Raw genomic sequence first — 26,226 nt, 5'->3', positions numbered from 1 at the left:
GAGGACATTGGACATTATTGCCCATTGCAGCCATTATGGCCCATCTTGCCGACTTCGTCATTTTGCCATCTTTTACGATGCCAATTGATGTTCGACGCCCTTTTGAATGAGACTTTGATGCTTTCTCTAATCGAGAGAAAGAGACTTTAAGAAATTCTCGCCCTAGAGACTTTAACTTTGATCTGCCCCTTTGCATAAAGTAGTAGTTTTGTCCTTTTATCTTGCCGCTGTGAGGCAATTGCCCCGTCCACCCTGCCCTTTGCCCCCGTCCCATGCTGATCGAAACCGGTACCTGTGAGACGAAGACTTCCTTGAATGCTGATTGAATTTGGTAAATATGAAATGAAAATGTACAATTGCATTGTGTTTCTTTTTAGGTAACCAACTGCTGATTTTTGATAAGAGCCCTAGTTAGGAGTTTTCCAAATTAATGTTGCTAAATTGTTTTTGCATGAAGTCCCACATGCAGATGCTAATTTGAGGTTAGATGAGGATTCATTTGTTGCACGATGCAATTTGAGACCTTGTTATGCTGACTAATGTATGCAATTAGCCCATTACAGATTATAGTTTTAGTGGTTTGCGTTGCTATTATCGAATGTATTGTTATTCAAATGCTGCATAGATTGCATCTTTTTCGCCGTTATGGACAGCTATTAATGTTCATTTACATATACCATTTGGTGTTGAGACACATTTATATCGTGCTAGCTTTGTTAATATAGGGAAATAAATTCATTAACTTTGAATGAACTGGTGTGGTTATTCATGGCCGAAAGGTCATGGTTCGCCGAAATGTTTTCTGGATTAATTGTGAAGTGTTATGTTGATCAGGGCATTGCTTATGTTCGTTATTGATTATTGATTTGATTAAATTGATTACTCTTGGGTGAAGAGAGCCCCACTTGGTCAAAAGATTCATCGACCCAAGAGCGTCCAGATACAGGTAATTTATTAGGTACGGAACGCTCTATCACAGGAAAGGAGACTGATGGAGAGTGGAAGAGAGAGATGAACTCGTGTAGTGTAAGGGCTGGAGACGGAGAAGGAAATGACTGATGGCTGGACGCAGAGGTAGGAACGGAGACTTATGGTCGTGGATCATAAAACCAGACCCCGGGCTTGAAACAGGAAAGCAGAAGCGTAGACTGAGTGGGAAGGCGACCTGCTTTCTGCACTGTACAGACTGCGCAGGGAGGGAATGAAGAGGAGGAGGGAAGAAAATCCTAGAGTGTGTTTGATAAAACCTGGAGACATAAGGGGGGTGATTGGCTGTTGCAGTTTGCGCTGGGTATGGGCGGGGGCGTAGCACGAGGCAGACTTGCGATCCCACCGATCTGATCACTCCGAGCAGCTCTGCTGTCTGAGGACGTTCGTCCCGCTGACCTGGGATCACAGCGCGCGCTGGGACAAGGTAGGGGGCACGAGGACGCTGTCTGCACTGTGTTGCGGGCAGTGTACCTGTACCCGGGAGCGGAGGTGGGTCTGCTGTGTCACTCTGCTGGAGAAGGGGCTCACTTCCTATCACCCGTTTGTGTGGCGGAGATGTGGTAGATGTGAGGATGCCCCTGCTTCGAGGGTTTTCCACTGAACTGATGACTGACACTTACATCTAAGCAGTGACCGGTTGTTGTCTAAGACGGTTCGGGTACAGTATATTCGGTACTGAGAGACGGTCACACGAGTGCACGGAGTGTCCACAGGACTGAAGCGGACAGTCACAAGGGGAGTGATGAGGGACAGCGACAGAGGGACAGAGGAGGGTGGACAGTGACAGGGGCACTGAGGAGGAACAGTTGTAGGAGACTTGTGAAGGAGCGTGTGCAGCAGGAGTATGAGGGTAAAGCTGCAGGACCTGGAGAAGATCAGTTAGAAAAGGACTCTGGAAAGACAGTCGCAGCTCTGAGGAGGCACAGCCGCAGGAGACTTTGAAGGGACAGTGGCATGAGAACTGTGAAGGGACAGTCAAAAAATACTGCGAGAAGGGCAGTGACGAGAGAGCTCAGAAGGCACAGACATGAGGAGATCTGTGGAGGGACAGTCACAGGAGTGCTTAGGGGTGGCAGTCGTAGCCGGACTGACGAGTGACAGTCGTAGTAGAACTGAGGAGTGAAAGGTACAACAGGGCTGAGGAGGAAGAGACATAGGAGGACCACAGAGGTGGTCTGGCGGCAGCGGTAGAGAGCGCCTGTGTTTTGACGCAGGCAGCCCTGCTCCAGTCACAGAGGAGGAGCCTCAGGGAGCTCAAACAGGAACACCCCACTCTTCTCCCTCTCAGATGAAATGCTTCCTTCCATGCGTCCTATGACTCTCAGATTTTGGACGGTGTAGAGAGCCACCCGGTCTCTCCTATACTTTGTATCGAGGAAGGTCAAAGGGGGTTGGGCTACTTGGCAAAAGTAATGAAATGGAGAGCCGTTGACCCCTGTGGCATCTCCGCGAGAAACGCAGTATTGGTATGTGTCACTCTTTCCAGCGCTCCCTGGCGACACCCCCGCCACTCTCCACAGTAGGTAAAGGCACCGTTCTCGTTGAATTCCGGTCTCAGTTACGTTCAGTTTTGTTTCCGATTCGGCTTCGCTCTAATGTATTCATTTTCAGTTTTTGTTCCCTTATTGTAAAGTATTAGTGCCAATTATTTCAGATTCAGCCCCAGGCTTGTTTAGTTTGATCCCTGTTCTTTTGATTGCTGGTCTCAGCTAAATTAAGGTGTAGTCAGCTCAGCATTAGCCACTTCTTTTGCCTTCAAGCACTATTTGTGGAGGTTTATTCACAGTGTTCTCTAGGTTTTCTCCGTTGTGCTACATGCTTGCCCTTATTATGTTAGGATGTAGCACAGCGTATATTGAGTTTTGGATTGTGTTTTATACAATTATTGTCTAAGTTGCTGGAGCTTTGAGTTTTGGTGGAAGATATATTCGGTTTTGGTAATCTGGTTGCTTATTCGTGGACCTGATCCTCTCCAGCTCGTGTCCCAGTTGTGATTATTTTTTGTCTTGACAGTGATTCCTGTTTTCTCCTGTTATTGTATTCTAGTGTAAATTCTACTCTGTGGGGTTTGATCCGAACTCTACTGACAATTGGTGTAAGTTCTGTCGGCATTTCCTTTCTCACTGCGTTTTGTTATTCTTGCGACATATTTCGACATTTATCATTCCCATTTAGGAGGCATTTTATATTTGCTTTGTTGTTTCTTTGTGTCTGTGGTCCTGTTCAATTCTGATTCAACTCTTAGTTTCTTATTCTACTTATTTTACGACTTTTCTTGAGCCTTATTCCACACTTTACTTCTTTTTGTTTCGTTAGTTTTGTTGAGGTTTGTCACAGGTGTATTGCTAACTGTATCCAATGTGAGCTCTCACAGATTACATATTTTGATTGTTATTGTTAAACATAGGGCTTCTATAACTTAAGCTTTGGACCTAGTTGTGTTGAACTGTCAATCTTTGGAAGTGAATTAAGGTTTCAGTACTGGTTCTACAAAGGTGGGGTCTTGGATCCGGTGGGTGTTGCAACTTGTCATGAACTTGTTATTTGTTGGTTCAACATATCTTAGTGGTATTGGATCTGATTTTTTTGAGTGTCTGCCTAATGCAAACGGATTTCGGCATGGTGTCCTCGTGTGGTTGATTTTGGTTCTAGGTATTTTTTTGTGCTGACAGTATCTGTTGAGGGTTTCTGTTGTTGTGATTGGAACATCTGCATGTTATTCCTGTATATATTGTTCATTTACCTTGCCCCAGAATGTATTGTGCCAGTCCTGGATTTGTTGGTTAGTGATCTTGGGCTTTGAGTGTTTTTCGAATTTTATAAATGTTTATTTGGGATATGCCAGATGTTGACATAAGATCTGTGACCAGGGATCTTTGTGGTATTGGCCTTGGATTCATTGGGCATTAACCTGGGATATTTTGGATACTGGACTGGAATTTGTTGAGCTTCCCTCTTTCGTACTGTTCCGTGTTAGTCCTGACTGTTTCTCATTTACTATGGTTTATTCCTGGTTTCTCCTGGTTATCATCACCTCTTTTGGCCATCAGTCCTAAACATGTCTTTTGCTTGTTCAATCCAGCAGTTGCAATTTATGTTATATCTGTATCAATTGAGTGCTAGTGTGTGATCTATTACACTAGGGACTGGCTTCTGTTTTTTTGGAACTTGGCATCATTTATGTTGAAATATTAAACTAATAATTGGTTACATTTTGTTACTGCATCTTTGTGCTTCGGGTGTGCAGCACTTTGGTCCAAGTGTTGTCGATTTTTAGTCCAGCTTAAGAGTTGTCTTTTATTTGGTTACTTTTTGTCCTTGTATTGTTGAATTTAGGGTATCTTTCAGCTAATTCATCTATTTCAGGCTTGATTTGTTTGGCTACGCATTCTTTTGCATGTGAGGTTTTCTCTTTTAAACAGACAGTTGGACGTGCATTCTCTACACTCAGCAACTCTGTTGAGCTGTTGAGCTGTATATGCAGTTTTATATTCCGTTTGACTCGAGTTCTACTCACTGTGTTTCTTATTTTATCTTACATTCTGTCCGATTAGTTCTGCTCCTGGCTACAGTAGAATTTCTTCATTAATATGTTGCAAATGAGAATGTTAGTTCTTTGGGGTTTTTCACCAGTTTTCTTTTGCTCTGCAGATTATTATTAGGTGTGATTTATGCTTCTTTTTTATATATATCCCTCTAATTTGTTTTGATTCTTAATTTGACTTTTTAGGTCTGGTTTAGCCAAGTCCTTTTGATTGCACTACAATTATATGTATAATATACTTACTTAAAAGGTTTTCAGCCACCTTTCTTCATCCATGGTCTGTTGTTGTGTTATTCACATCTTGCTTCCACCATTATAGCATACAGAATGGAGCAATGGGTGAGTCTTCTTCCACCACTGGTTAACTTCACTTTGAGTGACTGCATTTAGCTCTCCACAATGACACATCCACATACAATATAGTTCCTTCAGTGACAATGTTTTTGTTTTCACTTTATAATTACTTTAGTATTGCCTTTGTGTTTAGAGCCTGTGATGAACGCAGGACACGTTATGCCAGATGTGAGCACAGCCCACATTGCATGCTTTATCAGTTCCCCTGTCTTGACAGTGCCATTGTAAATTCCTTTTGGAGTGACACACCTCACAGAAAACCAGGTTACATCCATTTGAAAATGTTCTGTATTGTTATCCTCTTTTGACTTACACAGGCCAAAAGATTCAATGTTATACATGTGAATTCATAATCGGACAATTCTTCAAAGCACCTTTATTCTGGACTCAGTCAGTCAAGTACTTTTAGTCGTCTAATTTTTAGCCATATAAAACACAAAACAAACAAGAAACATAATAAATAGAATATAATATGTAAAATACAAATACATTTCAATACATTAAAATGAAATCAAAACATTAAAATAATTGCCTAGCTAAAATAAAGAGTGCACAGAAACCCCCAACGTATTCTTGATCCTATGGGAACATCTGACGACTGACAAATAAACAGACTCCCCCAAACGCTGAAGGATTTTCAAACTCACTCTTGCAGAAATGGAATTTAAAGAACACAAACTGGGGCGCAGAAATCTGTCTCTTGGAACTGAGTAACATTTACAGAAAAAAATAAAATGAATAAATGATTGCTGGCTAATCTGTTTACATGGACAACATGGTAAGAAAGAGAACCAACTACTTTGAACAGGGTCAGCTACCCAAAAATGTGACACAGCCTGAAACTGGTCAGATGAAACCTATGCTCCGGATTGGAAACCCAGTGCAATCATGGCTTGATACCATTGGGGGTTGTAATTTGTAGGTGCAAGGCAACTGTGTCCATAAGCTGGGACTTATCAGCCCGTTGCAAGTCCCTACTGTTAAAAACCCAAATGAGAGCTCTTGAATTAGCTTCAGTTGTCTCTGGTAAATGAAACAAATGTGGAATGCCCAAATCTAAAAATGTTTTTTAATGAAAGATAGCCAAACAATTATTTGCCTCTGCTCTAAGTTTATACAGTCTTTCGAAATTTGGCGAGAAAAATTGGTACATGGAGAGCACCAGATTTTTACCCAAAGCATAAGTGGGGCTAAAGGAACCAAATCCTCTATATCGGATAAGCCAACTTCTAAATGAGTAATAATGCTGGCAGTACTCCTAGGTACCGCAAGCAATCTGGCTAGAAATTTGTTCTCGGTGACCTATAGGGGCTGGCAATCCACATATCACCAAAATCCAGCCCCATACATACACAAAGAAAGAAATTTCGATTTATACAGGGAAAAGAGTACACCAATTGGTTTTTGTTTGAGCTTCATGGCAAATTTAAAAGTGGCATCAGCCACATTTTCTTTCTTTAGTCTTCTCTGGGCCAAGAGGTTGTCCAATTTAAAATTTTAATCAAACGGGATTCCTAAGTAATTAAAATGTTGAACTTTGGTAATTGGAACCTCATCAATAGAAAATGTCAGAGAGCTACTAGTTTTAGGGACAAGAATCATCACAAACGTTTCTTATGATTTACCCTCGGGTGAGAATCCCCCATAAACTTATCAAAAGAGTCGAAGAGAGACTGGAGTCTATATAAAAGTACTGCATAATCTGCGTAATGTAAATAGGCACCAATCGCCTCCCAACCCTCAGTAGATCTTTCCTGTAATTTGTCAAAATTGATCAAGTGCATTTATATAAAAAAGGAAAAGAAAGGGGGCTAAGATACAGCCCTGTCTGACTGCTTCGCTGACCTTAAAACAGAGGGTACATTCTTCCTCAGGGGTATTGGAACTTGGGGCAAGGTATCCCAATGTAAGTGTTTTAGAATGTCGATTAATGAAGAATCCATCCCTGCAGTTGTTATAAAGTCTATCATGGTCAATATTTTCCCATCTAATGCGGATCCCCTCATTTTCACTATAAAATTTTCAATATACAAATTGTCAGAGCCCTGTGAAATGGATGGTTTTGTACCCAAAACGTAACTCGTGGGGTAACTAAGTTGAAATCACTCAGATTAGATGGCAAAATCTTACTGTCTAGGACTAAAGGACATAACATTGAAGAAAATGGAATAAAATCGGTAGTATATCCTACTCCTCTTGCAGTAACTGTAAGCGATTTTTCACCATCTGTATTAAACAATAACCCAACAAAAATAAGTTGGTTCAGTGCCTTCCCATAAGAGTTATGTAAAAAGTGGGATACATCGCCCCAGCTAATCAGTAAAACCACAGACACAGTCACCCAGTAAGAGATATTTCGTTATATTAAAATCCCCACAGGCCCTATCAGGGTATTTCTCCAGAAACTCTGAGAAATGTTTATCCTTATTCATAAATCAGGTCAATCGGGTAATTTGAAAATAAATTAAAGTAGAAATTAATCGAAAGGAGGAAACAGGAATCAGGCAGCCTCAGAGACAAGATGTGATACCGGGGCAACACCGCAATTCGGTGATGGATACATTACATTGGCTAACTTAAGAGAAACTAAAACTCCAAGGCCGCCCACCCTTCAGGCGGCCTGATGACGTAGGGATTGCACTTGTTTCTAAAATACACAACAATACAAATCTCATAGAATAGTCTTGGGAGCGGTGCCTACCCAGCCAAACCATCAGACAGTAAGAATATTGCCCATCAAGTCATGGTCCCAGCCAGATTTAGTAATAAACCAATGGTCAACTCTCCGTTTAAGTACGTGTCAATCATTTTGCGAATCAGCACTGGTGGCGCTGACGCCTGTAAGGGCTATAACAAAAGGCGTGCAGTCGGGCTGTAATTGTAGATGATCCTTATAACTATAAGTATTATTTCCCTGGACAACGTTCTCTTACTCTGGTACCTTGTACTAAATCGGCTAAATATCATAAAGCATTGATGGCAGATGAATTACTCGGCTCAATACCTTCAGCTGTGGGGCAGGGCGAGGGGTTGGTGTGGCCAGTAAGAATAATCTTTTAGTTGGACTGAACGGTACTTTGTTGAATATCACATAAACTTTCTACCTTAGCCTGTAAGTGATTAAGCCGGCTTGTCAGCGACTGCTCAAAAGATTTTAATGACGATTTCATTTGATCAAAGATGGGTTTACAGACGGTCGTAAAGAGATTCACAAAGTCAGAACTAAACTTGGGTCCAAAAGAGTAAATTAGGTCTGGATTTGTTGGTGGAGGGGGCTCATGTATCTCTTAATTTACTTGCTTTTGCCACCCTTTCCTGGGGTTTGGCCTCTTTGTGTTTGCGTTTAAGCATGGGGATTTGAGACACTGGCAGGTGAGCCCGAGTCATCAATCGAAATATCGTCTACAAGATCGTGGCTAATACATGGATTATTAGTCATGGCTGGAATTGCCCGCTGGTTCACTTCCACTAGGTTATCTGATGGAATAGCATTTTCATCAGTCAATGGGTTATCCGAAACATTTATCATTTGTTGCATTGCATCTATACGAGTCTCTAGAAGTTCTAATTCTATAGGGATGGCCCCTATAGCAGACAACAGATACGAGCAGGGCTGGGCAGCAAGCCTGGTTCTAGAGGGTGGGCTAGGCCCACCCAAGGGTTACCCGGACCCACCCAAGGCCATTCAGAACTGAAAAACACACGTTTTTCACCTTAATCTTTCAAATGGGCGTGTATCCACATGGGCTCTCCATTGTAGTTTATTTTATTGATTAGTAACATTGACATAGGACACTTTCAGGCATGGGGAGAGGTGTTAAATCAGCTGAGCAGTCTTGATGCACAAATCACCAGCATAGATAGCCGGAAAAGTAAATTAAGATTCTTGGCCTAAGGTGTCGAATTGTTAAACTTCAATGCTTTGCAAAGTAGCAAGTGGGCAACATTTTTTAAAAACATGAAAAGCTGTAAAGTGGCCATGTATGGAAGCAGAGACATTTCTTCTGCTGCACATGACCAGGAGAAGCATGCTGCAGTCAAAGTTCTGCATCTTAAGGATCTGATAAGCAGCTTCCCTCCCCTTTCCCAAAGCACATCAGAGAAAGCAAAGGAGGTACTGGGTGCTGATTATTGTGTCAAAAATGTCAAAAGCGGACAAATGCAAATACCTAAAATATCAGATCATTAAATACTTTGTTGTTTTTTGGCCGGTACCCATTCATCTTCATGGCCCACCTATGCTTGTTTACGGGCCTCCCAAACAAAAAATCCTAGAGCCGGACCTGCTGGGCAGTGGGCTTTTTCTTCCCAATAATTAAAAGACATTGAAATACAGTAGTCAGCAGTTATCAGCTACTTATGGATGGCAGATATATAAGAGTCCTACTTGAAGGGAGATGTAATTACCTGCTGGTATCTTATCTTATCACAGGGCCAAACCAAAAGCCCGGCCTCCTCCGGGCACAAACGTGCCTGCTCTTCACCCGGGCACGTGCCCAGGCGTCACCACGTGTGCGTACTCCACCGCTGTGTGCGGCCAACCGCTTTACAGTGCAATTGAAAACAAAGTCCCACCTCCTGCAAATGTGGCCCCCTGGTGATGCAGTCCCACCTCAAGTGTGACGTAGGTTGCAGGTGTGGCTGATAGTATCCTGGACTCAGTTTCACCAATGTTGCTTCAATAAACTGTGCCCAGGAAGAAAACTAGCCTTTATCCTGTTTAATGTGCAGCGCTTGTAACACTTGAAAAAATGTATTTCTTTCTTTCTTTTCTTCTTCCTTTATTTTAACTGTCTTTCCTTCTTTTTTGCTTTCTTTCTGTATTTTTTTCTTGTCTTCCTTCTTCTTTCTCGCTTTCTATGCTAACTTCCTTTTCTGCTTTCTTTCTTTCCCTTTTCTTTCATTTTCCTTTCATCTTTCTATTCTTTTTTCCTCTTTTTGCGCCTTCTTTCTTTCATGCCTTCTGTCTTCTCTTTCTTGCCCTGTGTTCGTTCTTTCTTTCTTTCTTTCTTTCTTTCTTTCTTTCTTTCTTTCTTTTCTTACAGCAAGAGATGAGCAGCCAGTGGCTGAACAATTGTCTTTTTAGGTCTGTGCACCTTTTGATTTTACTAAAATTATGTGTAAGACACACATTTATCCATAGGGGTTTCAGCTACTTTACATCTGTTTTACTGTGGTTGTGTCCTTCACATTTGTCTCCAACCCATTGAAGCTCACATCAAGGGGCAATGCATCACCCCACTTCAGCCATTGGCTGACCTTATGAGTTATGGCATGCTGCCCTTTCACTACGAGCACACCCACACATAAATGAGTTTCCTTCAGAGCAATGGAGTACTATGGTAATGTGTGCTTTTTGGAGACTACATGTAAGTGTTTTTTTTAGCTAGGCAAATGCCCAACACTTCCCAAACAAAAGTTTGTAAAAACCATGACTAAACAAGAATTGACCAAAGGCTGGCAGACAACCCCAGACCCATTGGCTTTGTCAATGCTTGGTATTATTATGAGATTCAGCAAATCATAGTGTATCATGCATATACAAAATGAATATTACACCATTTTCTCAGCATCCTAAGTTATAATTAATGAGCCAATTCTTCTCAACGGCAAGAAGGTTTAGTCACACTCCCATGCGTTAGAGCTACTTGCTGTTCAAGATCGAAAGTTTTGTTTATATACCTCCCATATTCAAATACAGTGGGCAATTACTTTCTTTTCCAACTCATGGCAATCAGCAAACAGGCAAGAGTCATGGTACAGTGCAGAGCACCCATCTCTTATTAGGAAGTCTAAAAAACACCCCAGTTGATTCTGGGGTAATAACATGTTTGCAAAAGGTCACTGGACTAAAACTACCCAAAAGTCATTTGAAGCCTGACAGGTACAAAAATATTACTCTGCCCACAATTTCTGTGGTATAGTATAGTAAGGCACATCACACCTTAGAAATGTATACACCTTTCTGCTCTATTTTGCAATCTTGGATGGTGGAATATAGAAGTCATAAAGTGTTTGATCTTTCTGTGCTTTAAGCCTGGTTAGTGTAATTATGGTTTGCGTTAGGGATGTATGATGGAACAATGCATGCGCCAACCACGCATGCCAGAACAACGTGTTCGGAACAACGACCGCATTGTTTCCACGAATACCTTTACCACGCATGCCTTTACAACAATCTTTTGTTGTAAAGGCATGCCTAGTAAAGGCATGCGTGGTTTTCGCATGCCACCCCCCACCCGCCCTAAAAATACCCCGACAACTACCCCAACCCCCATCAGCCGTAAAAATAAAATTACCCAGACCCACCCACCTGCCCCTAAAAACTACCCTGATACCCCCACCCACCCTGAGCCCTAAAACCTACCCCCACCTGCCCTAAAAACAACTGACCCCTCCCCAAAAATAAAACTACCCTGCCCCTAAAATCAGAACTACCCGACCCCCCACCCCGTCCTAAAAGTAAAACTACCTGACCCCCACCCGCCCTAAAAATAAAACTACCTTGACCCCCACCCACCCTGAGCCCTAAAACCTACCCCAGCCTCCCACCCGCCATAAAAAACAACCGACCACCACCCCTAAAAACAAAATTACCCCAATTCCCCCACCCCACCCCTAAAAACCTGCCCTAAATACAAAATTACCCAGACCCCCATCCCGCCCATAACAACTAAATTACCCGACCGCCCCACCCCACCCTAAAAACCATAGTACCCCGGACCCCCTCACCCCATCCCTTAAAAAAATAAATAAATAAGCCAACCACCCCACCCCTAAAAACTACCCCAACCCTCTCCCAGACCCACTTACTTGACTGCGTCCTACCCTGACCCTCTGCCCTTAATACAAAATTACCCCGACCCCCCCAACCCCGCCCTAAAATCCACCCCCCACCCGCCCTAAATACAAAATGACCCCGACCCCGCCTCTAAAAACAAGCTTCCCCACCGACTGGTAAATACAAAATTACCCCGACTCCCCACCCCGCCCCAAAAACAAAACCACCCCCCAGCCCCACTTACCTGACCGCACCCTCTCCCAGTGCTGACTCCCTTTTTCTCTGCCTTAACCATGCATGTGTGTTGTTCAGCTGTTGTTCACTGTTATTGCAAGCGTGGTTCCGCTTGCGTTAACAACGTTGTTGTGGTTCTGGCATCGTGGTTCCGGATGTTTACCCATTGTGCTTGTTAGCCAACATAGTATTAAATAAGTACAAGTAGTGACTTAGATGGGATTATTGATTCAAGAATTGCATTAAGGAAAGCATTCTTGATATTCCTTACCCTTTCAATCACGCCTTATGCCCCACACTGCCTCTTCTTGCCATGCCACGCAGACAAACACGTACCACCCTTAGGGCACAGACATCATGGCACTCTGTGAGCTTGTACAGCGCAGGCGATTTATATAGAAATGGCTCTCTTCTCTCTATGGATGACCTGGCAACTAGCACCAAACTTGTGACAGACCAGTTTCTACTGCACACCTCCATCATAGACATTCTGACTCGAACATGGAGTGAAGTACAGGAGGAACCCCAGCAACATCTAGTTTTCCAGTGCTTGCATGTACTGGGCACAGGCAGACACCAGACCCGGTGGATCGCTGGCACATTACGCTCCCACACGGCACCACCCCTTGCTACACTGCTCGGTTGCTGGGACACAGGTCTTGGATGTGACTGTACAGATAGCGACTGGCAGATCCTACTGTCATATACTTCTCTGGTGTCTCGTAATTCACTCTTGAAATTGATCCAACTTATCCTACATCATGCTTACTTGACTCCTAGCAAGATCAATCAATACTTTCACCATACTGACACCACCTGCCCCCGTTGTAAGGCTCCAGATGTAGGTATAGTTCATTTGCTCTGGTCATTCCCTCTCCTGGTTGAATACTGGCACACTGTCACGATGCACCTAACCCATTGCACTAGCTCTGTCCTCACATATCCTGGGAGGTCTGCCTTCTAGGGCTCTACCGGCTCAGTAAAAAGTGCAGGGTGATGGCACCATTTGCTGACCTGGCCCTCCTTCTGGTGAAACATGGAATGATTACATGGAAATAGAAGGTGGTGGCTCTCCCGCAGCTTCCATATGGTTTTATCCATGATGTCGTGGGCGCAGGCGGAGAGCGCACTACTACATAGGTAGAAGGTAGAGGGACGCAATAAATACCCCATTACAGAGGCATGGGATGCTCTTTGGAGAAATTCTGATAGGGGACCCTCATCACAACCCCCACCTCTTAATCATCAATGCACACTATGCTCCCCCCCTTCCTTCCCTCATGCCCTGGCCTGCTTCCTTCTCCCCTCTCTTCCTATTACGCCCTCACGGATTTCAAGACTGTGCTGTACCACCTTCAACGCCTAGACCAAGTGCATTCACTGTTTATTGTTCCAGGTTCCTTTATTTCCCATTGCTTTTACACTATCTCTTTCTTTCTTTGTTCAAAGTGGTCCCCCTCACCGGTATTCGTCAATAAAGCTCTGACCTTTAGGCTTACGATGTACGATTATAAGAATGCTAGGCTTCTTTGCCACTTCCATTATTGCATTAGCTGCTTCACATTACGTTTTACACGCACAAGTGGTTCGCATGTTTGGAATGCAACATTACTTGTCGAATCGCTGACTCACAATGCAGTTTAAAAGGAAACACGACTTATGTAAGGACTGCACCACATTGTACCTATTACACTGCATTCATTGTATACGTTCTTCATTTCTTAAAGAGAAAAGAAAGTAAATGCCATTAAAAATTATTTAAAAAAAAGTAAAGCATGCTTGATATAGCAGTTTATCCCGTTGTCATTGACGCCTAAAACAATACCTTTTATAGATATTTTAAAATACGTCTGACAATATTTAGGAAAATTTATTTTATTTTGGACAAACAATTTCAACTGTTGGTCAATAAAAGATGTATAGTTTTATGCTTGCCATAAGTCAGACATTCTGACCGCACCATATTTACAAAGATATGCCACTGCTCAGCTCTCTCCCTGCGCCGGCGCACTTGTGGCTGCCTAGTGCTCAAGGGAGTAACCAGAAAAAAATTCCACCCACTTGAAACATACCTCTAATCAGACCGAGTCTGTAATGCAACCAAACCCCTATCTCCTTCCACTTATCCTTCTATTTACCCTTCAAGCTATTCATCGATCCATCTGTCCATGCTTTCAACTTTTCACCTACCCGCCCATTGCCCCATCCATCTTTCATCCATCTATCCATTCATGTATCCATCCATCTTTAAACCATCTATTCAATCTTCTCCATCTGTGCTTACATCTATTCACACTTTAACCAGTCAATCCTTTCACTCTTCCATCCAGCCTTCTATTGTTCCATATACCAATCCTTTCACACTTCTATCCAGACATTCTTTCACCTTTCATCCTTCCTTTCATATAATGCATTTTGTGATAAGAAATAGCGCTAAATCCAACAGAACATGAATAGCCAGCCCAAACAGCTGCTCATGCTAGGTAAATGTAGTCTTGGGGTGGCATTTTCCTCCAACTTACTCCCAGAATTTACTGATATTTTCTTAGCACATAATGCCCCCTGGCATCCAAAATGGGTGCAAGAATGAATTTTGCGCTAAGAAATAGCGCTAAATGTGCTCTTGATGTAGATTCTTTTGTGCTAAGAAATCATGCTAAATTGTGCTCTTGGGAAGGATTTTCTCCCAATTTACTGCCAGCATTTAGCGCTAGTTGCTTAGAGCAAAATGTACACTTGTTTACAAAATGGAAGCAAGGATGCATTTTGCACTAAGAAATAGTCCTAAATGCAGTAGAATATGAAAAGCAAGCATGTGCAACTTCTGGCACTTGCTTAATGTGCTCTTGCAATAGGACCCCCCCCCCCCCCCAAGTTACTTATAATTACTGCAGAAGTATTTACGTGACTATCAGTAATTGCACGTCAAAGAGTAACAAGGAATTAGCAAAATTACTCCGATTACTCTGGTGTAATTGAAATTACGCATAGGCCTACTATAAAGTACAAGTGGTCACTCAGATTGTTTATCATGTTTTGATAAACTGTAGTGATCACTGAGATTCTGGCACTCATCAAGGTTCTATGAATTTCTCTGGCTGTCACTGGGCCCTCTATTAGAGGCTCTGCCCAAAACTTAGGCCCTACGACTTAAGTGGACTGACCCATTGCCCTGCTGGAAGTATGCTGTTCTGTGGCCTGATATAATAAAAACAAGGCAGTAGCTGAATGCAGCCGACCTAAAATAGACAGAGCATTACACAGTAGATGTGAAAGCAGGTACAAGACAAGCAAAGGACGAGTGTGGCACAGGCATATTCCATGTGCAATGAACTTATTATCTTCCCTTTCTCTTCCTGCCACTGTTGGTTGCTCCTTCCTGCTCCACCCCTTTTGCTTCACCCAAAAGGTGATGATTTTGGAGGGGTGAGCAAGCAATACAAGGTAACATCAAAGGAGTAAATAAACTGCTGTTGTTTTTTACAGTGTGACAGAAATTCCAAGCCTCTTCACCACACTATTTCCGACCATTCTTCATTCAATCAGGGGATTGTCAGTAATTGGAACTGCCTGATATATAAACCTCAGGTCTGGTTATTCAGTGCAACACAATTTTGAATGATTGACAGTTTTACCAAGCATTAACAATGACAGTCATTTTAGCTTTGGTATAGTGTAAATTTGGTTTGTAACCGAAATAGGCAGAAGAGGTAGCATATGAGTTTAAGCTAGCAGATAGTTTTACAATTAAAGCAAACCGAAACAGTGGAGTGTTGGGAGCATGGGAGAGATCTGGTTTTTGCAGTTGCAAGCCCTCAAGTTTGGTGAAATATAGGGTTTGCACCTGCAAAAAAACCTTTACATGTGCACTAAACCCATTTTGAGGTTCTGAAAAGTTTCTCAGAATTGCAAAATGGGCCTAGAATCATATTGAATTGCAGTTTGGAAGGGGTGTGCTAGTGGCGTTCCTTAAACTTTGCCATTTGGTAAACTATGTATCAGTGGTGTGTGGCTGAAATGTGCATTATTGATTGGTTTCTGACTCTCGAGCTGGAGTAGAAACTGATTCGCAAAGGGTGAAGGGTTTCTCAGATTCCCCTTTGGGAAGCGGGGATGCCGCTACAGAGGGAGTAGCATCTCTCACTGAAGTTTTCCAAAACAGAAAACATGTGTATTTTTTCAAAGCTGCTCCTGTTCCTTTATGGAACTCAAGCTTATTTAAAAAAAAAAAAAAGCTTTTTAGTTTTTGTTAGAAATGGGGTTTCCGGTTGGCTATGGTATGCACCTAAGCCAGGCAGAACATACCACTCTAGTTAGGGTAAGGGAGCTACACACCCAAGCTAACCCATGCTCACCTCCTTGGTAGCTTGGCACAAGCAGTCAGGCTTATCTCAGAGGCAATGTGCAAAGTGTTTGCACAACACACATAACACATGTGACACAATAAATACACCACAAAAGAAACACAACAACAAGTTATATAAAAATAAACTGTAATTCATTAGACCAAAAAACAATATGTATCAGTAATACCCTGCTACACAAGCAGTTGTCAGTACATCACACATGTTACTAGTACTCTGCGAAAGTAAGCAGTAGTCAGGTAAACATATAGACTATAGGTATTCTGCAACACCTGCCAGAGTCAGGCTGTCAGTATCACCAAAACAGCATGTCAGAATAAAGAGATTATCCGGAATACCCAGACCTCATCATGAATGTACATAACATGAAACATTCCCAGGAGAGCCCATAAAAGGGAAACATCTTTCTATAGCATATGTCAGAAAACATTACTCTCCCGAACACAGGGCATCCCCGAAATATGTCCCCCCCCCAAGGCACATCATGTGAAAACTGAAATACCTTTGTCAGTAGTAGCAAGGAGAAACAGTATAATCCATCAGGGCAAAACCAGCCTCCTGATTAAAGAAAAAGAAATGCAACAGATACCCTGAGGGCCAGAATATCAAGGGGAAAGGTACATTCTATATCCTGGATTGAATCCATCTAGGAGGCTGCAGCATAAACAATAATGGCACTGTCACTGGTGAAAGACACATTGTCCTGAATGCCCCCAAACATCATCAGGAATGCCACAAAGGGGGACCTTGCCACCTGGCATCGGCTATCAACTAGGGCTTTTTACATGCAGGACATCGCGCTCCTGTGGTGCGCCTACACTCGGGGTGGTATCCAACTCACCCTGGTCAGCTAAGGAGCTCTTGCGCACGACCAATACTGAAGGTAAAAATGGTCAGCTGGGCTCAGCAGGTATAGGGCCTCCTTTGAGGGTTCCCTCCCAACCTGTGAGCCGCGATGAGAATGTCCCCGGGGTCTCCCACTGCATACCTGGTGTCCTGGCTTGGACCCCAGCGGTGGTTCTCTGTCTACCGGGCCAATCCCCACATCGCCTCAGGGAGATGACTGTGGCTCCCTGAGCAGCAGCGGGCCCACATTGCAGGCTAGAAGCAGCCTGTCATGCTGCGCTTGGTCTCGCCGAGCTGGCGAAGGAGAGGCAAGGCTGGGAGTCCACTCGTGGTTCCCCGTCGACGGTGCCAATCCCCACCCAGCGTCAGGGAGATGACTGCAGCTCTCTGAGCAGCTGCAGTGCTCATGTTGCAGGCTAGACACAGCCTGTCATGCCGCGCTCGGTCACTCCGAGCTGGCAAAGGGGAGGCAAGTCTGACTTTCGTCTCTCACTGGAGGAGTGGAGCCCAATGAGAGAGGATTCTGACAGTTGGCGAGAAGGCACCACGCTTATCACCAAAAGCCGGTGCAAGAGAGTGGGGCCTCCCTGAGGAGGGATTCCAAAGGTGGTAGAAAAAGGCACTGCACTCACCACAGGGAGCCAGAACCGCCAAGGTGCGGGGGAACGAGGAAAGCACTAGCCACGTGCTAATTCCAGGTTTAGAGAAGCACCCCTCACACCCTGGACCACTCATGGGAAAGGTGAGCGCTCTCCATGTGTTAAAGCTGAAAGGAGACCAGGAAGCAGGACACCCCCGCATGCACTGGGCTCCTTGGGGCACTAGAGGGGACCCAATGGGCCAGGAAGGCCAGCACACAAGAAGAGGTTCCGGTGGCTTTTCCTCCAGGTAATCCCACCGAACCTTGTCATCCCAGAGTCAGAGAACCAGCAGGCAGCACAGCAACATACAGAAAAGCAATCCAGATGATTCATTTGGGACACCCAGTAGAAACCAGGCAGCAGCACAACAAAAAAGATCAGTCCAGATGATTTCTTTGTGTAGTCCAGCAGTCCCTCTGGCAGAGGCTTGGTCCCAGTTCCAAATGTGCTCTAAAAATGTGGGGGACAGCCCCCTGCACTTATACTAATTTTACGCAGATTCCAAAAAGGGAGAGAGGGAGTTCCAACTAGCACTAACTGGTTCCAGGAATATCCCCTCTCTCCTCCAGCACTGTCTCCAGACATCAGTGGGGGGTAAACAAGCCTTTGTGTGAGGCCAGGGCACAGGATTTACAGATGCAAGGGGTGCCCCGCCTCTACCTCTCCCAGCCCAGGAAGACCATTCAGCATGCAGTTGTGCTATTGTGACACCTCCCCCCTCCCTGTGTACCGGCTGTCTGAAAAGTATGCCAAAAGCCCAGCTGTCACTCTTCCCCAGAAGTGGATTGGAGGCAAGCTGCAAAACACCAGAGTCATAAGTTCAGAGAAATGCTCACTTTCTAAAAGTGACATTTTTATAATGGTAATAAAAATCCACCTACACTAGTAAACAGCATTTCTATCTACCATTATAACCATACCAAAGGTGCCTACGCCATCCCTCATCGATCAGACAATACTACTGTTAGGGTATTTCTAATGCAATCCTATGAGAGGAGCGGTGCTCACAGTAGTGAGAAATTACATGAGCTGTTTGTCACTACCAGGACATGTAGTACATAAAGACATATGTCCTACCTTTCACATACAGAGCACCCTGCCCCTAGGGCTAGCTAGGACCTACCTTGGGAGTGACTTAGGGCCAGATGTAGGTACAAAAAAATTAGCAACTCGCAATTTGCGAGCATGTGCGACTCGCAAATTGCTTGTCGCTAATAGGAATGCAGGTACAATATCCAGGGACAAATTGCGACTCGCACCCGGAGTCGCAACGCAGATAGCGAGTCCGCTGTCTGCGAGGTCGCTTTTTGCGCCCAAGCAAAAAACGGACATGCAATTTGCAAGTGGGTGTCGCAATTTGCGATTATCATATAAATTGATTGCAGGTGCTGCAGAACACTCCAGAAACCACTCCAGAACACTCTGGAAACACTTCCTGGCACATGATGATGACATCACAGCCAGGAAGTTTACTAATACACCTGGGAGGAGGGAGGACCACACCCTTTTTAACATCAGAACTGCAAACAGAGACACAGCAACAATGGCAGACACTCCCAGAAAGAGGAAATTGAAATTTTCTGAGAAGGAGCTGGAGGTGCTGAGAGAGGAATGCTGTCAGCACTATGATGATCTTTTTGGGAAGGCAGCCCTCAATGTGTCAGACTCAACTAAAAAACAAATTTGGCTGGATATTCAGGGAAAGGTGAACTCCCTGGGGGTCAGCCACAGGAGTGTGGATGAAATAAAGAAGAGGTGGTATGACCTCCGCTCCCGGACCAAGGAGAGGGCGGCAGAAAGGCTCTGGGAGATGAGAGGCACAGGAGGGGGACCATCATCCATACCACCACCCACACCCCTGGAGGAAAGGGTGGAGGAGACCCTGGAGCAGGAGGCTGTTACAGGATTCGAAGATCTGGACACCTCTGAGCCCACAACATCAACCGGTGAGTACCATGTGATATGCCTGTACCCCCATCAATGCCATACCCCCACCCACCATGTACACAGGGGCATGCACAACCAAGATAGCTCCATTTCAGGGTAGCAAACACCAGAATGATGCATTATGGGCAATGTAGTCAAGTAGGCAGTCAATAGGCAAATGTTTATTAGGAAGTGTGCAACAGATAGTAGACACTGACAGTCTGTTCCCCATGTCCCACAGGTCTCCCACAAGACCCCACCACCAGCCACAGCAGCCAGGTGCCAACAGTCAGCCAGCCCCATGAGGAAAGCACAGGAGCTGCCACCACTCCCACCTGCACCACCACCACCATCCCCTTGATGACAACACCTGCTGCAACAGTGGTTCCGGAGGCTGCACCAGCAACAGCCAGGAGTGCCACGGTACATCTCACAGGGCATCCACCGCTGCGCAGGCGACGCAGGTTGAGGAGAGCAGGGCTGCAGGCAGAGTCTGGGCGTCCATCCACCACCATGACCGAGGCACAACTGCTACGTGGTCAGCGCCTGCAGAACCAAATGTTAGGGAGGATTAGTGGGGTTCTGCACTGCTTTGTAAGGAGCAATGAGAACAGCATGCAGCAACTCCATGCACAATTGGACATCATAGGCAACAACACTGGGGACCTAGCCCAGTCCATGCGGGAACTGGTGGCTGGACTGCTGTCACAGAGCGAGGGTGGGCGGCGCAGGGACCGCCAGCTGCTCCAGAGGCTGGACAGGATGGCCTCATCAATTAGCAGACTGGCAGTCAACACCACTGGGCTGTCAAGAAGGACAGTCGGCCTCCAAGTGGAAATGGGACACTTTGCAGGGGATGTGGCAGTAGGCCTGGGCCGGATCACCCATGTGATCAATCTAATGGAGGCACGGCATGTGTCCAGGGGTACAGGGGACACCCCACAGGACAGAGAAGAGGGCTCCACTGTGAGCAGTGTCTCTGCTGGTGACACCAGGGTGCTCCGGAGTGGGAGTACGAGGCAGAGCACTGCTGAAAAACCTGGGACCAGCCAGGCTAGCAGAGGCCGCCGTAGGTCATAAACTAAACACTGTCCCTGATGTTGGGGCACATGACGGCAATGTGCCCCATGCATGGTTGGCTTTCTGAACTCCCTGCACAGTTTGTCATTGTAAATAGTTCAATTTCTGCACATATTAAATAGTTTTTTTGTTCCACTTAACAAATGGAGTTTTTGGTCAATAGGTGAGTATGGTTGAAGTTGGCACGTACCTTCCAAAGTACTGGGTTGCGATGTGTTGCCGTCTCAGTCTGCCTTGTTTTGCGATGCTCCGATCCCCATGATGGCGATGTGGTTGCTCTTGCTCTTCATCCTCAGAATCTGGGTCTGCAGGGGTGAGAGGTAGCCCACATCGGGTGGCAATATTGTGCAGGATAGCGCATGCGACAACAATTTTGAATGCCGTAATGGGGGTATACTGGAGGGCACCTCCACTTCGGTGGAGACATCTGAACCGTGCTTTCAGCAATCCGAAGGTGCGTTCAATCAGGTTCCTGGTCCTCTTATGTGTACTGTTGTATCGTCTCTCACATTCATTGCTGGGTGTTAAGTACGGAGTCATTATCCATGGCCGTAGTGCATATGCACTGTCACCTGTTGGGCACAAACAGTACACTGTTAGAAAGTCCTGGTTGGTGTGCACATTGATCTGTGTGTATGTCTACAAGGTGTATGCAGCTCTACCTAGGAGGTATCCGTCTCCAAACTCCCCATGTTCCAGGCGTTGGTGTATCCCACCGTGCCTAAAAATGTATGAGTCATGAGTACTGCCTGGAAATTTCGCTACAATGTCAGTGATGACATAATGGGCGTCACAAACAACCTGAATATTGAGTGAGTGGGTACACTTTCTGTTGCGGAACAGATATTCCAGGTTTGCAGGAGGGCATATTTGAATATGTGTCCCATCTACACACCCTATGACATGGGGAAAGTTGGCAATCCGGTAAAAGTCCATCTTGGTGCTGTTAATTTCTGCCTCATTCCTGGGTAGGTATATGTAGTGAGACGTATGTGAGTATGGCATCTAGGAATGCCCTGAGGAACCTTGATAGTGCACTTTGAGATACCCCACCTGCCACAGCAATGACCCCCTGATAGCTCCCCGAGGCCAAGAGGTGCAGTGAGCATAGCACTTGCACATGCGTAGGGATGGCGCAGCCGCGCAGAGTCTTGCGTTCTAGCTGTGGTTTGAGTAATTCAATTAATTCTAGTATAGTTGCGCTGCTAAGTCTGTATTTGTCGTAGATCTCTTCCTCAGTTTGCTGAAAAAATGCCTTCTGGGTCTCCTTTTATACTTTGGTAATGATTACCACCTTCTCTGAGTTAGTGGTAAATGGGACATGCAAACTGGGCTTTTTGCGACTAGTCGCAATTTGTGAGTTGCAATTGCATATGGTTTGCGACTCGCAAATTGCGACTTCCTTTTTGCGGGTCGCAAAATGGGGTCGCACATTTTGCGAGTCGGTAACGGCTCGCATCGCTTTTTGCGAGTCGGAAATTGGATTTTTACATCCCATTTCCGATTTTGCGCAGTCGCAAACAGCGATTCGGGCCATTTGCTACTTGCAAACCTTTGCTATATCTGGCCCTAAATGTGGTAAAAGGGCAGTTGCAGGCCTGACCAGTAAACTTAGATGCCAGGTCCCTGTCACAGTAAACTGTGCATGCTGGCTCTGCATTAGCAGACCTGAGACAGGTTGGAAAGGCTACTTCTGTGGGTGGTGCACTCTGCGCTGCAGACCCGCTAGTAGCATTTAATTTACTGGCCCTGAGTATAAGGGAAACCACTGGAAAAGGGAATTACAGGTAGATTAAATGTTCAAATCAGGTGTAAGCCAATCATACCAAGTTTCCAAGGCAATACAGTTTCAATTGGCAGTGCTTCAGGTTAAAGCAGTAGTAACCAGGTTAACACTAATCCTTCAGGTCTGTTTTGGGATAGTCAATCTGGCAACACTCTGGGAAATGCAATGATAAAAGAAAACTATCTAGGCCCCAAAACAAGCATTGCAATGAGCTTACACCAGCACAGGGCTGTAGGAGAAATTGTTGAGGTGTTTCTACACGGGGTGATACTGTAGTTTTTACCCCAGTCTCTCTCTCCTTTTCTCGATCGGCTAGGAATCAGTAATTGAAGAAGTCCGGCTGCTGCCTGGACTTGGCAGGCATAGTGGCGCTTCGCCTCGGTCTCGGGTAAAACCTCCTCTGCCACACTCTCCTTCCACTTGCACAGCCGGGGGAGGGGGAGTCACCGCTGCTGCCCAGGTCCTGAATGGTGTGTGGTGGTTGAAAGCGCTTCACCTCAGTCATAAGGAAAGCCTCCCCAGTCGCGCTTCTCTCTGCTTGTGCGGTTGGGGTAGGGGGAGTCAACGCTGCAGCTCAGGTCCTGAAGGGCATGTGGTGGTTGGAGTTGCTTGCCTCAGTCGTAAGAAAAGCCTCCCCGGTCATGCTCCTCTCCACTTGCGCGGGGGAGGGGGAAATCACTGCTGCCGCCCGGGTCCTGAAGGTGTAGTGAATCCTAGTTTCTTTTAATGGGATTACAGGAGTTAGCTTAGCCTTTGGCTTGCAGACTTGTGCCCCCGTCACCTAGTGACTTTTAACGTACTTAGATTGCTCTGTCTTAGCCCATTTAGGACCAGATGTAGGTAGGTTTCCTTTTGCGAGTTGCAAATTGCGAGTCCCAGCGACTCGCAATTTGCAACTCGCAAAGGGAAATGCAGTAAGGTGTCTCAGACACCTTCTGCGACTCGCTATGGGGTCGCAAAGACCCACCTCATGAATATTTATGAGGTGGGTCGCAGTTTGCGACCCCATAGCGAGTCTAGGCACTCATGGGGATGGTGGCCTGCTGGGGACAGCAGACCACCATGTCCGTGACTGCTTTCTTAATAAAGCAGTTTTTTTTTTTCTTTTTGCAGCCCGTTTTCCTTAAAGGAAAATGAGCTGCAAACAGAAAAAATACCGAAACCATTTGTTTCGGTGTTTTCAGAGTAGGCAGTGGTCCATAGGACCACTGCCTGCTCTGAAAACATATTTTTGTTTGCATTCACAAAGGGGAAGGGGTCCCATGGGGACCCCTTCCCGTTTGCGAATGATTTACCATCCACTTCAAGTGGATGGTAACTGCGAGTTGATTTGTGACCGCTTTTGCGGTCACAAATCAACTCTACATCTCGATGCGGTCGCAAATAGGAAGGGAACACCCCTTCCTATTTGCGAGTCGGAATCACATTTTGCGAGTCGGTACCGACTCGCAAAATGTGATTCTGCATCGCGTAAGGGCTTTTGCGCCTCGCAAATGCCGTTTTTCGCCGTTTGCGAGGCGCAAAAGCCTTCCTACATCTGGCCCTAAATTATTTAATTCATCTAAGGTGGCTGCCTTGTTTATAGTTAGGCTACTTGTGATGCTTTGCATTATCAGTGCCACCGCGCTAAGGCGTCAAGATCAAGTAATAAAGACAAACAAACAGTAGGTGTTCACACATAGCGATTTTCCCTCTCTATACTTTTGAGGGATTGTTTATAATAATTGCCGTCCCAAGCATGTCTGTTATCTATTGTTTGGGAACACACCTACGTCAAGGGTCCTGGTTGATCTGTATAAATACATCGCACTTTAGTCAGATAATCAGAGGGATTCCGACCAGAGGATATCGCCACCATCGCTGATATCGATGCTGCACGTCGTCTTGACGCTGACCCAGTCTTCGTGTCCCTGCGGAGTCTGAGATAGAGACCTCATTCCAAGGTAACAAGGGTTGTGGGCTCCTCTCATGGACATGGCATTGGCAGATTAGGTTTAACAAACCCAGCTCTCCTTTAGGTGGGAGGTTAGGCCTATCACATTAGGGTATTAGGGCATATAACATCTCATATGTCTTTTACATGCATTGCAAAATGGTGGGGGTCTTTGTAATAATGACTCTCGTCTTCACAATTCTGTTTCTTGCACTATTCATTATCCTAATCATTGCAGACCATGCAATATATTGCAAATTGTAGTTGTGTTAAATAAAAACTATTGAAACTTTACTGCATCTTTGTTATTGCCTGTGTTTGTATGAGACATGATATCTCTATGATAAAGGGGTAATCTCAGTTTAACCATGACACTCCCTGAGATGTCTTGTTCACGAGTCCATGCGTAAAGGCTGACACAAATCACCTTTTACTATTGTGTTTCTGGTGAGGTGCTGCTAGTGAGCTGGTAAAGTCGGGACAACAGTTGCGACTTGTTGTAGGATAGGCATAGTCGCCTACAAACAAAAGTACTGTCATCCTTTAACCAGCAGTCTTGCCTAGAGCAAGAGTCCAAACTACAACAAAGGGCGTACAGTGGTTGGAGGCGCTTCGCTTTGGTGAAATGTGGTACTCATTTTCCCTGTTAGCTCTCTTCCTCACTCAAGCAGCTGGGGCAGATGATTGATGCAGTTTTGCTCCAGCACAGACTAGGCAGGCACAGAGGTGCGTCACCTCAGAGCAATACAGTGATTTTCTCCTGGTTGCTCTTTCCCTCTTTTGAGTGGCCGGGAAGGCTTTTGGTGAGGTCCGGCTCCAGCACGGAATGGCCAGTAGCTCACTGTCTCCCTATGCTTTGTGAAGGCAGGGCACGCCAGCAGGACCCTGGAGACACTCTGGGGTTGATTTGGGGAAGGATGTGGAAAGTGCAGGCAGAGATCAGCAGGCATCATGGCAGCACAGCAGATCAGAGCAGCAGTTCCTGGAACAGTCAGGTCTGGCAGGGTGGCGATCCTGACACAGAGCAGTCTTTGCTCCAGCGTAGTCTTTCGCGGTCCAGGAGTGTACTGCTTGAGTGGGTCAAGGGGCACACTACTTATAATGTGCCTTTGATGTACAGGGTGACCACAAAGAAATCTTGTGAAGTGCACAGGTCTCCCTTTCAAGTTAGGCTTGGCTCCAGACAGCCAGTGGGGGGTAATCAGCCCTTTTGTGTGTGCCCCAGTCCTTAACCCTTTGAAATGTAAGTGTGAGATCCTCCCCTCCCCTTCCCCAGGAAGGCCTATCACTATGTAGATATGGCTGAGTTCCTGTGTTGTGGGTGTCTGAAGGGAATCCACAAGTGGAACTGTCACCCCACCCAAGCCAGACGTGTATTGGAGGGAGGCTGTAGGCTCACAGGACAGGGAGTGCAGAGAAATGTCTACTTTCTAAAAGTGGCATTTCTAGACTAGCAGTAATAAGTCTAACCTTACCAGTAAAGAGGATTTATTATTACCATTCCAATGGTACTAAAGATGACCCAGCCACTCTTCTCAGATCAGGAATTACAATTTAAGAGGTATCTGCAGTGGCAGGCCTGAGACAGTTTTACAGGGCTACTTAGATGGGTGGCACAATCAGTTTTGCAGGCCCATTAGTAGCATTTAATTTACAGGCCCTGGAGTACACACTCTACAAAAGACTTACAGGTAAATTAAACATGCCAATTGTGAGTATACCAATGTTACCATGTTTGTAGGGGGAG

General features: G+C 45.3%; 1 protein-coding gene across 1 annotated transcript in view; it reads left to right on the top strand.

The window, feature by feature from the left end:
- The first annotated feature begins 1,329 nt into the window (after positions 1-1,329).
- Positions 1,330-26,226, top strand: part of LOC138261580 (galanin receptor 2b-like) — a 776,066-nt gene continuing 751,169 nt past the window's right edge. Inside the window, exon 1 of the mRNA XM_069210663.1 lies at positions 1,330-1,414. The gene's annotated coding sequence lies outside the window, so the exon portion shown is untranslated. The remainder of the gene's footprint in view (positions 1,415-26,226) is intronic.

This window comes from Pleurodeles waltl, chromosome 10 (genome assembly GCF_031143425.1).
Source record: "Pleurodeles waltl isolate 20211129_DDA chromosome 10, aPleWal1.hap1.20221129, whole genome shotgun sequence".
Classification (NCBI taxonomy): domain Eukaryota; kingdom Metazoa; phylum Chordata; class Amphibia; order Caudata; family Salamandridae; genus Pleurodeles; species Pleurodeles waltl.
The sequence above is the reverse complement of the archived record's forward strand: the minus strand, read 5'-3'. Positions and strand labels throughout refer to the sequence as shown.